This window comes from Malania oleifera, chromosome 4 (assembly GCF_029873635.1).
Source record: "Malania oleifera isolate guangnan ecotype guangnan chromosome 4, ASM2987363v1, whole genome shotgun sequence".
NCBI lineage: Eukaryota > Viridiplantae > Streptophyta > Magnoliopsida > Santalales > Ximeniaceae > Malania > Malania oleifera.
Genome location: NC_080420.1, coordinates 79,163,482 through 79,179,068, shown reverse-complemented (window position 1 = coordinate 79,179,068; position 15,587 = coordinate 79,163,482).

Here is a 15,587-nt window from a genome sequence, read left to right as displayed (position 1 = left end):
GATATTCTTGTATGTGAAATGGTATGGTTGTGTTGCATGTGCATTCATTTAACATTCATGGAAATTAGTGTTTGTGGGTACCGCCTTAAATTTCATTCACGTTATTTTCTAGAGACTAGCAAAACGTTAGTTGGAGGGTGTGATTATGTGTCAAAGTTGCATATTAGGCGTTTAAAATTGTAGAGTAGAGATTATATTTTTAATTAAATGCCTAATTATGTTCAATATTTTAACATTGTACTCAATTCACTATATTTGATTTTTATTCAATAATTTACAGATTTTTTGTATTTTATTATTGCAAGAAATTTTTGGAAATTAAATCTGGAATTCAAATGTTAGAGAAGCAGTGCATAATGAACCTGATGAGCTGGGCCATGTTCGTGGAGGGTTGTGCACTACACAAAGCCATGCACGTGAGCATTTGTGAAAAAAGAAGCTGTGCTGGACATGCATGTAAATTGGGAGAAGCTGCTGGGCTCGCTGGATTTGAAGAGAAGCTGGGCTTTGAATTGAAGAGTGAGAAGGGCAGCCACATGGATGTGACCACGTAAGGGGCTTCTAGCCCCATGCGCTGGAGTGAGTGGCTTTTAGATAGTTGAAAAAGTCAAGGAGAGGAGAGTAGGCTTTATTAGGATTGGGAGAGAAACAAAAAAACAAGTTTTGAAAAGTCAAAATAAAGGGGCTAGGGGGTTGGCTTTATAAGTAGTGAAATGAGGAATATCTTCCCAAGAGGGGTGGTGGGGGGTGAATTGGATTCTTTTTATATTTTAATGATTTTTAGAATTTTGATTTTAATAACCGAGAAAACAAGATATATATGAACAATAACCACACTTAAGAATACTGAAATTTAAATTTACAAATCAATCAATGAAATCATGATAATTCAATCACTCAATCAAAATATAAAAACTTTTGTTGATTTCCCTGTAAACTCTTAGTATACACTTTACTTGATCAAGATTTTCGCAGATTAACCATTGTACTCCCTTTTTGGGTTTTCGAAAACAATTAATCAAAACGTACTTTCTTAATATCAAGTGTCTTTGTTTCTTTCTCAATTTAGAACCTGCAACCTGCACTTATAAATCATATAACAATAGCAAGTAAAGAATGTAGAATAAAGCAGAGAGAAAGAGACAAGAGTTTTTACGAGGTTCGGCTTCAACGCAGCCTACGTCCACGCCTTTGGCAAAACACCAAAGGATTCCACTATATTAGTTCTGTTACCTAGTGGAACAATACCAATTTGCAACCACTCCTTCTACTAGGCTAGAGCCCGCCTCTCCAAACAATAAACCCTTGTTTGGTCCAACGATTCAACAGCTCTAAATCGTTTTAAGAATGATGATAATCAAATTATGTGTACAAAAGAGAACTCTCATAATAGAGTAATTTAGTACAATGATCAGCTCACTTATACTCCAAGGTAATTCAAATATAAGAAATTTGAAGCTCAATACTTAGTATGAATTACCAAATAATTTTTCGAAGAAGAATGAAAAATTCTGATTTTTGAAAGCTTTGCTTCAAACTATAAATCAACATTAGATCAGAAATTTAAGCTCGAAAGAGTTTTAGATCCTTTGAGAATTTTGAATACTTGAAGATCGGTTGATCTAAAAACCTTTGAAAATTTGCTTTGATCTAAAAACCTTTGAAGATTGCTGAATCTAAAAACTTTTGAAGATTGCTAGATCTGAAAAACTTTAGAAGATTTCTCAATTTCAAAACCCTTTGAATTTTGCACCAAAATATTCTCTTTTTTTCTAAAAAACCTTTGGAGATTAGGACTATTTGTAGAGGCTTTACAAGCCATCCATTACTCCCAAAGATTCCTAAAAATCATTTCCAGGTATTTTGAAATGAATAAGTCCAAAAACGTGGTTTAAAAAATCTTCCCGTTGAGAGATTTAATGCCAACGTTCGAGTGGTAGTCGCCTACCATGACTTGGCAGTCACTTTGTCACAGAGCACCTCTCGACACAGAATGCTGGTAGTCGCCTGTCTAGCTACTGACTTTTTGAAAAATCATTTTCTTAATGTGACAGTCGCCTGCCTCTTCATGGTAGTCGCCTGACCCTTCATTATTTCAAAAAAAGTTTTCTTTTCTTAAACCCTTTCTTTTCATTTATTTAGAAAATGTTCTTTATAGTATATACATAAAAACATATTTTTGAATTTCTATGAGCTTCAAACCACTTTATACTTGAGATTAACTTTGAAGTACTTACATTTAGAATATCCTTAAAGATATAATTCTTTTAGTCTTCAAACTTGTTCTTCCATCATCTTTGTGGTTGCAATCTTTCCTTTGAGCTTTTCACAATATAACTTTGTTCTTCATGCTCTTTGTAATCCATGAGTTTTACTTTGTGTTCTTTAAGAATTCTTTGTAATCCATAAACTTCCTTATGCACTTTGAGCTTTGTTATTTTCCTGAAAACTTTTACTTGAAACATATTAAACATATCATTTGATTTGTTATCATCAAAATAAGAATTGTAAGCCTTATTAGGCCAACAATCTCCCCCTTTTTGATGATGAGAAATCGAGAGCAAAAATAATAAAATTTTAATATTGATGGCTCCCCCTATCAATAAGCATGATATATTTAAGGGTATAACTAATCCTTGAATAAACCATACATATAAGTACAAAGAAAATCCATCCATCCATTAAAATTCACAAACCATAATAAAGGTTTACAAACCATAAGTGTTACAAACCATAAGTGTAACGTATTTTTGCACTCACAACTTCCTCTTAAACATTTCTCCCCCTTTGGACATCAATCAAAAAAGAGAAAGAGATACAAAAACAGAGAAATGCTTTAAGTCAAAGTACTAGTTTTAGAACACCAAAGATAGCCTATCCGATAAATCTTGAATACATAAAAACACATAAAAGTGATAGATAAGAGCACATCAGTCAGAGGCTTCCATATTTTCACTTTCATCATCTCCTTCGTCTTGTTCTCCAGATTCATTATTTCCTTCCTCTTGCTCACTTTCATCTTCTCCTTCTTCTTGTTCTCCAGATTCATCCTCACTGGATGTAGCAGAACTGATACTCATAGTAGATTTTCCTTTAGAGGAACTGGTCAACTGTTGCTCAATCTTTTCAACTCGTTTATCAATTTGTGAACAATGAGTTTCTATGGATGTCACCTTCTCTTGTAAAGTACCAATGCCATATTTCATACCATCACTAAATGTCATATAATGGTTAAAAAATGGAACAAACCATGAATGAGTGTCTGGATCAAGCTGAACTGAATGTGTTTGGATGGAAGATGAAGAAGGTGGTGGTTCAGATGAGACATTCCTATGTCCTTTATGGATCCACCCTTGAGGAGAATTTTTATAGCCCATCCGTTTTAGAACGGTATCAGAAAAGATATCATAGTACGTCTTGCTAGTGAAGTTGAATGATGTTGTTAAAACATTAAAATGAGCGAAAACCATATTCAACATTTCAGCATATGGTAGGACAACACGGGGAGCATCAACTTTCATGATAATCCACTGAATGATCAAACTTGGAAGATCCATCTTCTTCCCTTTGAGAATGCACCACATTACAAAACAATCCAGAAACGAAATGTGATCGTGAGAACCAGATCGTGGTAAAATGTTGTTTGTAATGAGCTTGTGCAGAATTAAGGCTTTCAAACTAAGCTGCTTATAAAGTGGAGGATGGCCAAAGTTAATAGGAGTATCAGTCATAACCAGAGGCAAAAACTCTTGTGGAGTAAAACCGTGAGCCATAATCTATTGCTTCTCAATAATATGAACCTCAAGATCCCCTAGCTTAATTCGAAGAATCTTTCCCAAAAATATTGAAGTTAAGTGGATGTCTTTCCCATGCAAATTTGTTTTGATTCCATTTTCGCATCGCTCCATGTTTGCATAAAAAATACTTACAACATTGGGATAATAGCCTTTAGCTTAATAGGTGATTAACTTATCCCATCCAATGTTCTTGAAAAGTTCCATGATTTCAGGAAAATCGGAATTGAAGAACATTACGTCGAGAACCTTACCTAAAATCGGTTCAGCTGAAGCAATTTGATTTCGGTAAAGGTGCTTGACATGTAGAGTGACCAACCATTTCTCCACCTCATCGTTATTGATTCTTGTGGAAGATGAGGATCCCTTAATACGAATGGATTTTGATCGAGGCATGTTTGTATGAAGAAAAAAAAAAACAAGGAAACCTTAAGTTAAGCTCAGGTTTTTGTGTGTAGGAAGGATTAGATACTAGGTTGCAAGATGCTTTGAGCAGGATTTGTGTATGGAAAGTGATGGAGACGAAGGGTTTCAGAGAGAAAAATGAATGGTTAGGTGCCTGGTGGGTTTTAAAATGACTTAAAATAGGGTTTTAAACCCTACCCGCCGTGAGGCAGTCGCCTGCTTGAATGTGGCAGGCGCCTGTCTATGTGGAATTTTAAAAGATAGATTGCCTGGCACCTTGGTGGCAGTCGCTTGCCAACTAGAACAATTCCTAAATTACTTCACGTCTATGAAGCATGCCCAATTCTCTTCTTATAAATATGAATCTTTCTTCCGACAAAGGTTTTGTGAAAATATCTGCTAATCGATCATGTGTATTTACAAATTCTAGTACTATATCTTCGTTTTGTACATGATCTCTCAGGAAAAGATGTCTTATATCAATGTGTTTTGTTCTTGAGTGAGATATTGGATTTTTTGAAATATTAATAGCACTTGTGTTATCACATTTGACAGGGATAGCTTGATATTGTCTTTGAAAATCTTTTAACTGTTGTTTCATATACAATGTTTGAGCATAACAACTTCCTACGGCAATGTATTCTGCTTCTACTGTGGATAATGTTACGGAATTTTGTTTCTTTGAAGACCATGAAACTAAAGAATGTCCTAGAAAATGGCACGTTCCACTTGTGCTTTTTCTATCTATTTTGCATCCAGCAAAGTCTGCATCTGAATAACTAATCATTTCAAATTCAGATTCCTTTGGATAATCCTAATTCAAGTGTGCCCAAGAGATATCTAAGGATTCCTTTGACTACTGTTTGTGTGATTCCTTAGGAGCTGACTGAAATCTTGCACACATACATACACTAAACATAATATCTAGCCTACTTGCTGTTAAATAGAGTTGGCTTCCTATCATTCCTCGATAGTGCTTAGTATCAACTTGTTTCCCTTTTTCATCTTTGTCAAGGCTACTTGAAGTACTCATAGGAATTCCTATGGGTTTACTTTCTTCCATATCAAACTTTTTTAACATGTCTTTAATGTATTTAGTTTGATTTATGAAAATTCCATTTTTTGCTTGTTTGATTTGTAATCCAAGAAAGTAATTTAGTTCTCCCATCATACTCATCTCAAACTCTTTTTGCATACATGTGGCAAATTCTTTACATAGATCTTTATTTGTAGCTCCAAATATAATATCATCTACATATATTTGAACTAATAACATATCTTTGTTTTTAGTTTTAATGAATAAGGTACTATCAACTTTTCATCTTGTAAAATCATTTTTAAGTAGGAATTTACTTAATCTCTCATACCAAGCTCTTGGAGCTTTTTTCAAACCATAAAGAGCTTTTGTCAATTTGAATACATGGTTTGGATTTTTAGAATTTTCAAACCCTGGAGGTTGTTTGACATATACTTCTTCATTTATATATCCATTCAAAAATGCACTCTTCACATCCATTTAATATAACTTAAAATCCTTATGGGCTGCATAGGCTAAAAGCATCCTAATGGCTTCCATCCTTGCCACAGGTACAAAAGTTTCATCATAATCAATTCCTTCTTCTTAATTATATCCTTGTGCCACTAACCTAACTTTATTTCTCACAACAACTCCATTTTCATCCTTCTTATTTCTAAACACCCATTTAGTTCCTATAATTGATTTATCTTTGGGTTTTGGTATTAGTTCCCATACTTGACTTCTTTCGAATTGATTTAATTCCTCTTGCATAGCTATAATCCAAGAATCATCATTTAAGGCATCTTCAATATTTTTTGGTTCATGTTGGGATAAGAAAGCATAATGATTGCAAATATTTTTTAGTGAGTCTCTAGTAGTTATTCCTTTTGATGTTTCACCAAGAATTTGTTCTTTTGGGTGATTTTTGTCATATTTCCACTCTTTAGGAAGTTTCAGTTTCTCTGAAAGGTTTTCATTTAATGCATCATTGTTCTTTTCTTCTTTTATTTTAAGAACTTCTTCCTTTTGTGAAGTGACTTCTTTTTCATCATTCATATCTTTAATGTTATAATGATTTGATTCATCAAAAGTTATATGAATTGATTCCATAATTGTAGAAGTTCTTTTATTATAAATCCTATAGGCTTTACTATTTGTGGAATAACCTAAGAAATTACCTTCATCCGACTTTGCATCAAATTTTCCTAAGTCATCTTTAGTATTTAATATAAAACATTTGCAACTGAATACGTGAAAGTAGGATATGTTTGGTTTTTATTTTTCCAGAGTTCATGTATTATTTTTGATCTTATTGATACCCTATTTACAATATAACATGCTGTATTTACAGCTTCTGCCAAAAAATATTTAGGTAAACTATTTTCATTGAGCATTGTTCTTGCCATTTCTTGCAAAGTTCTATTCTTCCTTTCGACAACTCCATTTTGCTGTGGAGTTCTAGGTGCTGAAAAATTGTGAGTTATTCCATGTTCATTACAAAATTTATCAACTTCCTTATTTTTAAACTCTCTTCCTTGGTCACTTCTAAAGCTTATTACATTATAACCTTTCTCATTTTTTAGTTTCTTGCATAAGGTTATTAATTGATTGCAAGCTTCATCTTTGTTTGCTAAAAAAATTACCCAAGTAAATCTTGAAAAATCATCTACTATTACAAAAGCATATTGTTTTCCACCTAAACTTAAGGTTCTAGTTGGACCAAATAAGTCTAAGTGTAGGAGTTCTAGGGGTCTTTTGGTGGATATGAATTTTTTCTTTTTGAAACTTGTTTTAACTTGTTTTCCCTTTTGACAAGCATAACACATCTTGTCTTTTACATACTTAATGTTTGGTAATCCTTTTACAAGATTTTTCTTAGATAATTTAGATAGCAGGTCCATACTGGCATGTCCTAATTTCCTATGCCATAACCAACTTACTTCATTCATAGCTATTAAACAAGTTATGTTTTGATTTACTATTTTCTCAAGATTTATACAATAAACATTATTTATTCTATGAGTCATAAACAAGGTTTCTTTATTTTTGGGATTCTGGATAACACATTTTTCTTTCATGAACATTACTTCGAACCCTTTATCACTTAATTGACTAATACTTAAAAGATTATGTTTTAGTCCTTCCACTAATAGCACATTATCTTTAGTGAGTGAAGATTCTTCACCAATTTTTCCGATACTAATAATTTTACCTTTGGCATTGTCACCGAAAGTTACATATCCCCCATCCTTTTGTGTTAAGGTAGTGAACTTGGTCTTGTCACTGGTCATATGCCTTGAGCATCCGCTGTCCAAGTACCATTTTTCAGTTGTCGTTGTTGTCCCAAGGCAAACCTATAATGAGGGACACTATATGTTAGTTTTTGGAACCAAATTCTTTTGACTTTCATTGTTTTATTGTTGGTTCCACTATTTGTTTTCCATTCTCCTTGAACTTTAACATATTTTTTTTAATGAGCAATTGAACATTATATGACCTTTAGTCTTGCACATATAACAGGTGGTGTGTTCATGTTTGTTATTCGATGAAGAACTAGCATAAAACTTAACTTCCTTAACAAAATATCCCATGTATAACTTTTTGTTCCTTTTATTTGTCTTACCGTTGTAGCCTATTCCTTCCTTTTTTCCATGAAGCCTTTGCTGTCCAATCATCTTTTCAAAGTTTTCTTTACCTTTAGTAAAGTTTTTGATAATCTTTTCTTTATCCTCAACTATCTTTTTGAGTTCATTTATTTCTAAATCTTTCTTATTCAAACAATTTTTATGAGTTTTATCTAATTCTTGTTTTATTTCTTCTTCCAGCTTCTTAATATAAGTATTTCTTTATTCTTCAATAACTTTGAATGATTCTAGTTGCTTTACTAGTTCTTGATTCTGATCCTTCAAAGTTATATTTCTTTTAGACACTTTTATAAATCTTTTATGTAATAAAAATAATTCAGTTTGTAATTCCTTATGAGAAGACAAACTATCACATGACTCATCACAAGACACATTTTGAGATTCTGTTGAAGAGTAATAAGAGTTTACCTCTTCATCATTAGCCATGAAGCATATATTTGTCATCTCTTGTTCACTTGTCTCAGTTTCAGTTTTGCTGGAGCTTGAATTGTCCCAAGTAGCTTTCATTGCTTCCTTATTTTTCTTCTTGTCCTTCTTGAACAGTGGACATTTCGGTTTAATATGTCATGGCTTTTTGCAATGATAACATATTGGTAATTCATTCTTACCTTTATTTTCTTTCCTACTGTATCTCCTTTTTCAGTTTTCTTTTTATAAAATTTTCTAGGAAACCTTTTATTTCTTCTATAGAATTTTCCTAGTCTCTTAGTAATGAATGCCAATTCATCTTGATCTAAGTCACTTGTTTCGCTTTCTTCTTCACTAGAGCTATGACTAGATACTTTTAGAGCTATGAATCTTTTATGCTTTGGTTCAGGATTCCTTTCTTTCAGTACCATTTCATATGTAAGAAGTGAACCTATAAGTTCATCCAAAGAAGTAGTCTTAAGGTTTCTACCTTCCGTGATAGCTGTGGCCTTTGGTTCCCAAATAGAGGGTAGACCTCTTAGAATTTTCCTGATCATTTCATATGTAGTATAGGTTTTCCTAAGGCACTTAAATAGTTTATTATGTGGGTAAATCTGGTATACATGCTTGATATTGTTTCATCAAAATTAATTTTGAAAGCTTCGTATTTACTTGTTAGCATGTCTATCCTATTGTCTCTAACATCAACAATTCCTTCATAAGTTACTTCTTGTTTATCCCAAATCTCCTTAGCTGTTTTGCAGGCCATGACTTGATTAAACTCATTTGCATCTAATGTACAATATAACGCATTTATAGCACTTGCATTTATTTGAAGCATTTTATAATCTAAGTCGGTCATGTCTTTCTTTTCTTTTGGAATATGTTTTCCATCAACTAACTTAGAGGGAATAAAATTTCCATCCATGACAACTTCCCAAGCTTTCCAATCCATGTGTTGGAGATATATTTCCCTTCTCTTTTTCCAAAAGGTGTAATTGTGTCCACAAAAGATTGGTGGACGGGTTGAGGATTGTCCTTCACCAAAGGGTGTTACTCCAATGTTTGCCATTAGATCTTTTTATAGTTTCTTGTTAGGAATTTTTATAACCTGGCTCTGATACCAATTGAAATGAGGAATAGCTTCCCAATAGGGGGGTGGGGTGAATTGGATTCTTTTTATATTTTAATGATTTTTAGACTTTTGATTTTAACAACCCAGAAAACAAGATATATGTGAACAATAACCACACTTAATAATACTGAAATTTAAATTTACAAGTCAATTAATGAAATCATGATAATTCAATCACTCAATCAGAATATAAAAACTTTTGTTGATTTCCCTGTAAACTCTTAGTATACACTTTACTTGATCAAGATTTCCGTAGATTAACCAACGTACTCCCTTTTTGGGTTTCCGCAAACGATTAATCAAAATGTACTTTCTTAATATCAGGTACCTTTGTTTCTTTCTCAATTTAGAACCTACAACCTGCACTTATAAATCATATAACAATAGCAAGTAAAGAATGTAGAATAAAGCAGAGAGAAAGAGACAAGAGTTTTTACGAGGTTCGACTTCAACACAGCCGACGTCTTCGCCTTTGGCAAAACACCAAAGGATTCCACTATATCAGTTCCGTTACCTGGTGGAACAATACCAATTTACAACCACTCCTTCTGCTAGGCTAGAGCCCGCCTCTCCAAATAATAAACCTTTGTTTGGTCCAACGATTCAACAACTCTGAATTGTTTTAAGAATGATGATAATCAAATTATGTGTACAAAAGAGAACTCTCACAATAGAGTAATTTAGTACAATGATCAGCTCACTTATACTCCAAGATAATTCAAATATAAGAAATTTGAAGCTCAATACTTAGTATGAATTACCAAATAATTTTTCAAAGAAGAATGAAAGATTCTGATTTTTGAAAGCTTTGCTTCAAAATATAAATCAACATTAGATCAGAAATTTAAGCTCGAAAGAGTTTTAGATCCTTTGAGAATTTTGAATACTTGAAGATCGGTTGATCTAAAAACCTTTGAAAATTTGTTTTGATCTAAAAACCTTTGAAGATTGCTGAATCTGAAAACTTTTGAAGATTGCTAGATCTGAAAAACTTTAGAAGATTTCTCAATTTCAAAAGCATTTGAATTTTACACCAAAATATTCTCTTTTTTTCTAAAAAGCCTTTGGAGATTAGGACTATTTATAGAGGCTTTAGAAGCCATCCATTAATCCCAAAGATTCCTAAAAATCATTTCCAGGTATTTTGAAATGAATAAGTCCAAAAACGTGGTTTAAAAAATCTTCCCATTGAGAGATTTAATGCCAACGTTTGAGTTGTAGTCGCCTGCCACAACTTCGCAGTTGCCTGTCACAGAACACCTCTTAACACAGAATGCTAGCAGTCGCTTGCTAGAACTAAGGCAGTCGCCTGGCTTCTTCACGCAGGCACCTGGCTGGTTAGGCAGTCGCCTTTCTAGCTACTGACATTTTGAAAAATCATTTTCTTAATGTGGCAGTCGCCTGTCTCTTCGTGGCAGTCGCCTGACCCTTCATTATTTCAAAAAAGTTTTCTTTTCTTAAACCCTTTCTTTTCATTTATTTTAAAATTGTTCTTTATTGTATATACATAAAAACATATTTTTGAATTTCTATGAGCTTCAAACCACTTTATACTTGAGATTAACTTTGAAGTACTTACATTTAGAATATCGTTAAAGATATAATTCTTTTAGTCTTCAAACTTGTTCTTCCATCATCTTTGTGGTTGCAATCTTTCCTTTGAGTTTTTCACAATATAACTTTGTTCTTCATGCTCTTTGTAATCCATGAGCTTTACTTTGTGTTCTTTAAGAATTCTTTGTAATCCATAAACTTCCTTATGCACTTTGAGCTTTGTTATTTTCTTGAAAACTTTTACTTGAAACATATTAAACATATCATTTGATTTGTTATCATCAAAATAAGAATTGTAAGTCTTATTAGGCGAACAAGTAGCTTGGAGTAGGGTTTGAGGGGAGTTTTTTTTAGTCTTGCTTTACTTCTTGGGAGGCCGTGCACAGCAGGAGGGGACCTCCCCAACACATGCACGACTTGCACCTCTTTTCTCTTTTTTCTTTCTCTTTTCTTAGTTTAATAGTGTTAGATTTATTTTTATTGTCAAAACTTTAGTTTACTTCAATTTAAAGTTGGGTTTAAGTTAGTTTAAGAATTTTTTTTTAGATAAATTTTTGTTCTCTTTCTCTCCTTCATTCTCTCTCTCTCTCTCTCTCTCTCTCTCTCTCTCTCTCTCTCTCCCTCTCTTGTTACTTCATTTTCTTTAAAATACCTTGTTTAGATTCATTTTATTGAAACTTTTTGTTCAAGTCAATTTTTGTTGAAGTAAGTGTTAAAGTTTAATTTATTTTTGAAATCTTTGTTTAAGTTAGTTTAACGTTGAAGTTTAAGTTATTTTTTTTTTTTGTGTGTTTGAATCTATTATTGGATTGAGTTTAATTTTGTTCAAGTTATTGGTTGGATTAAGTTAGTTTAACATTGAAGTTTAAGTTAATTTATTTTTTTTTGTGTTTGAATCTTTTGTTGAATTGAGTTTAATTTTTGTTCAAGTTATTGGTTGGATTAAGTTTAAATTCTTGAGTTGATGTTTAATTGAGTTTTTTTTTTAATGGTTGAATGTTTAAGTTGATTCATAAAGTTTTCGCCTTTAGTTTTTTGTCTGAAATTTCAAACATAAGTTTTATTTCTTGTCTGAATGCTTAATATAGGATTGTGTTCTGCATTAATTTTTTTATTGTTCATTTTATTGTGTGAATGGATCGTTGAGTTGTTTTAATTTTTCCCATTGTCTATTTATTGTTGTTAGTTTCTTGTCGTTAATTTTATTCGTGAGATGTCTGTAGTTTGTCTTGTTTCTTTTTAATTTCATCAAAAAATCTCAAAAATCTTAGGAATCGAATCTAAACCATGTTCAGTAAACTTTCATTTTCTTATTTTCTTTTGGATTTATATGAGTTTGGAATTAAATTGCATTCCCTGAGGGGACGATTTAGCCCTTGGGCTAGTTAATATACGACTGAACTCCTATGCTTGGGATAACCTTCGCACTGCTCATTTTTAGAGTGAGTTAATAATATTATGAAAGCTCATCTTAGTCACACACTAATAATAATCTTTCTTACTTACTGAACGTCGTCTCACTCTAAATATTATTTTATATTACAGATAATTTTGGAGAGCGTACTAGAAATCTAGCGTAGCGAGTGTATGGATGGGAATAGAAATAGCATATTAGAATAAAAATTAGTATAATACCATTTGGATTATGTTTGTGTATTTTGGAATTTTTAAGAATGAGAATTTTGATAATTGATATACATTTGTAATAAAACTAATTAGTATTCCGATAATAAAGATATTTAAGGTTTATTTACTTCCGCTGTAAATTATTTGTGGAAAGCAACACTTTTGACCCTGCCGGGTTCGGGCTGTTACACCCTTGTCCTTATATTCCAAGAGGATGCACAAAGATTGGGCAAACAATGCCCAACACAACTTCTCCATTTAGCAGTAGTAGTACTACTATTGCTCTTTAGGCATGACGTGTGTATTATCAACTTAAAGTTTCGAAGACTCGTTTTGGATTGCCAACATATGATGACTTCTAATAAACCAAAGTAACATAACTCACCTTGATTATCTTACATATTTTATATAAAATGGAGTTGCCACTTTATTTTGTTTTTAGAAAAAGTAACATAAGGACTTTTTTTTTCTTTCTAAAGTTTTAGTATAGGAATACCATTGTGAATAAGGAAGGTAAAGTTTCAAATCTCTTCAATTTGAAATTTGAAAGACTTAACATCCTAAAGCAACTTGATACACATTAGAGAGCACCAACTTGACCCAAAAGTTTAAGCCTATTGGATCTTGGGCCTAACCAGGTATATAAGCACCCATCATTTACTTACTTTTTCCAATGTGGGACAAACTCACAAGTGAAATTCTCAATAATCTCTCGCTCACTTGTGAGTTCCAATTGCTCCCCCTTGAACGGAAGTCATCTTCTCCCTCATGAGACTAATTCTCCAACAGTTGCTCAAGTGGGTCTTACCACTATGTCTTACGCGTCTCGGATTGTATTCCAAGTGGGCCTTCAAACCAATCCTACCTTCCACATCTTTGACCCTATTTGGATCCATCTTGGTAGCTTAGATTGGCCTCGATCACGCACTTCTACACCCAGAGTTATGAACCGTCAGCTCTGATACCATGTTAGATTATCACTTTAACTAAAAACTTAAGCTGTTAGGTTGTGGGTCAACAATGTATATCAAGTTTTAACACTCCCCCGCATGTGCATCCCGACAGCACGTGGAACACTTATTTTATTAAGTGTGCATGTGTGTGTGTGCGTGTGTGCGCGTGCGTGTTCCTTTTAAAATGAGGATTTTTAAGAAAATAAAAGTTGAAAAATAGTCAAAAAAAGTCTTGCAACATCAGGTGGTTGATCGCTTGCGGAGAACGGTCTACCAACCTTTGCTGGTTTTACTTGCTTCAAATTTTTGCAAACTTAAAAATTTTCACTCCTTTTCCATATTTGAAAATGATTTCATGGAGTTCATTTAAAGGCAGAAGTCCAAAAGATATTCCACTAGTTATGCATTAACAAATCCTTAAAAAATCACATAAAACAAATAAATGAAAAAGAAAATGACATGAATGAAGAAAACATGAATTTTTTTTAGTTTTGGTTGAAGCTACCAAGGTAGATTGCCTACAATCCTCGAATGGAGGAATCAAGCTACTTGTAGTTCCAAAAAATATTTTCCAAAACAAGTTTAGATTTTTTTTTTGGTAAATATCTTTTTAAGAAAAATCTCTTAAAACCCATTAAATATACTTGAAACCTTATTGAAAAACCTCGTCCTCTAACTAGAAAATTGGTTTTTTGATGTATCTTCTGCGAAAAAAGATACTAAAATCAAGTTTGAAGACTTAGAAAAATCATTATTTCTACCCTCAAGCTACTTTATGAGTGATTGCTTTGAAAAAATAATTTTTATTATAGAAACTTGAAAATTTTGTAGATGTTGGTGGGAGAACGAAAAACCTACCTTCAAACCATATTTAAAACTTGGAGACCATCTATAAGTCACATCATGGATATATGACTAAGTATTTTCAATTTTTTTTTGAAAACTCGGTGACTTTTTGACGAGTGAATTTGCTTTTGAAGTGAAAATTTTGGTTTTTTATGAAGAAAATCTTGAAAACTCTCATCCAACAGCAAACAAACTCGACCAACGACACTTTAATGAATATAAATGTTGGTCTTACAATGTTTAATATCTTGTTTTGATGCTAACAAACAAGTAGAACTTAACATGCTTTGTTATGTGATGTTTTTTCAGGACTCAATAATGAATACAAGGTTAAAAAATTCATGAAAGCTTGTACTTAAGAGAATGATAATTATATCAAACTTGAGGCATGGATTCAAGAATAAAAGTTCAGGTGATCAACGTGGAAAGCTCAAAGTTCAAATGAAGCTCAAACTTCAAAATCCATATCTTGAAAGCTCAGAAGGATCAAGGAACTTGAAAGCCTTACATGAATACAAGTGATCTATAATGAAAGCTCAGAGAAGTCTGAAAGATCATTGAAGCTCAACAAAGAAGACAAAGAGAACTCAAAGCAAAGAAGAGGCCAAATCAGTTTCTTAGGAGAAGTCTTTGTAAGTACTTCAAATATGGTTCAAATATGATTTTTCATTTTGAAGCTCATTAGGCAAAGAAATACTAAAAATTCTGAAGTTTTAAAGTCTTGGAACATGTTTTTCAAAGTTAAAACAAGTTAAAATTCCAAGGTTAATTAAACAAAAGAGTGAGAAATCAAAAATGACTTGGAAAAAGAAACAGTCAGCTGACAGACGACTTTCTGTATAAGGACAGATGATTGGCAAGTTAAACAACCTAAACCAAGAAGAATAGAAGCCTGACAGACGACTGTCAACTAGTTGATAGACGACTGCCAGTGTCAAGTGAGACGCTTGTATGTGTTCTGCCAACCGGCTGCCATCATTCAGCGTGTTTTGAAAAACTGATTTGTTTAGTGACAGACGACTGCCACCGGTGAGGACAACTGACTGCCACTCTTCTATTTGAAAAAATATGTATGATATACATAGAAAGACGACAGCCAGTGACTACACAGTCATTTGGCTCGCGGCAGATTTCAAATTTTCCAACGGGCATATTTTTGAAATTTAAATTATTTCAAGTCCAAACTAATTTACAACTTGGATC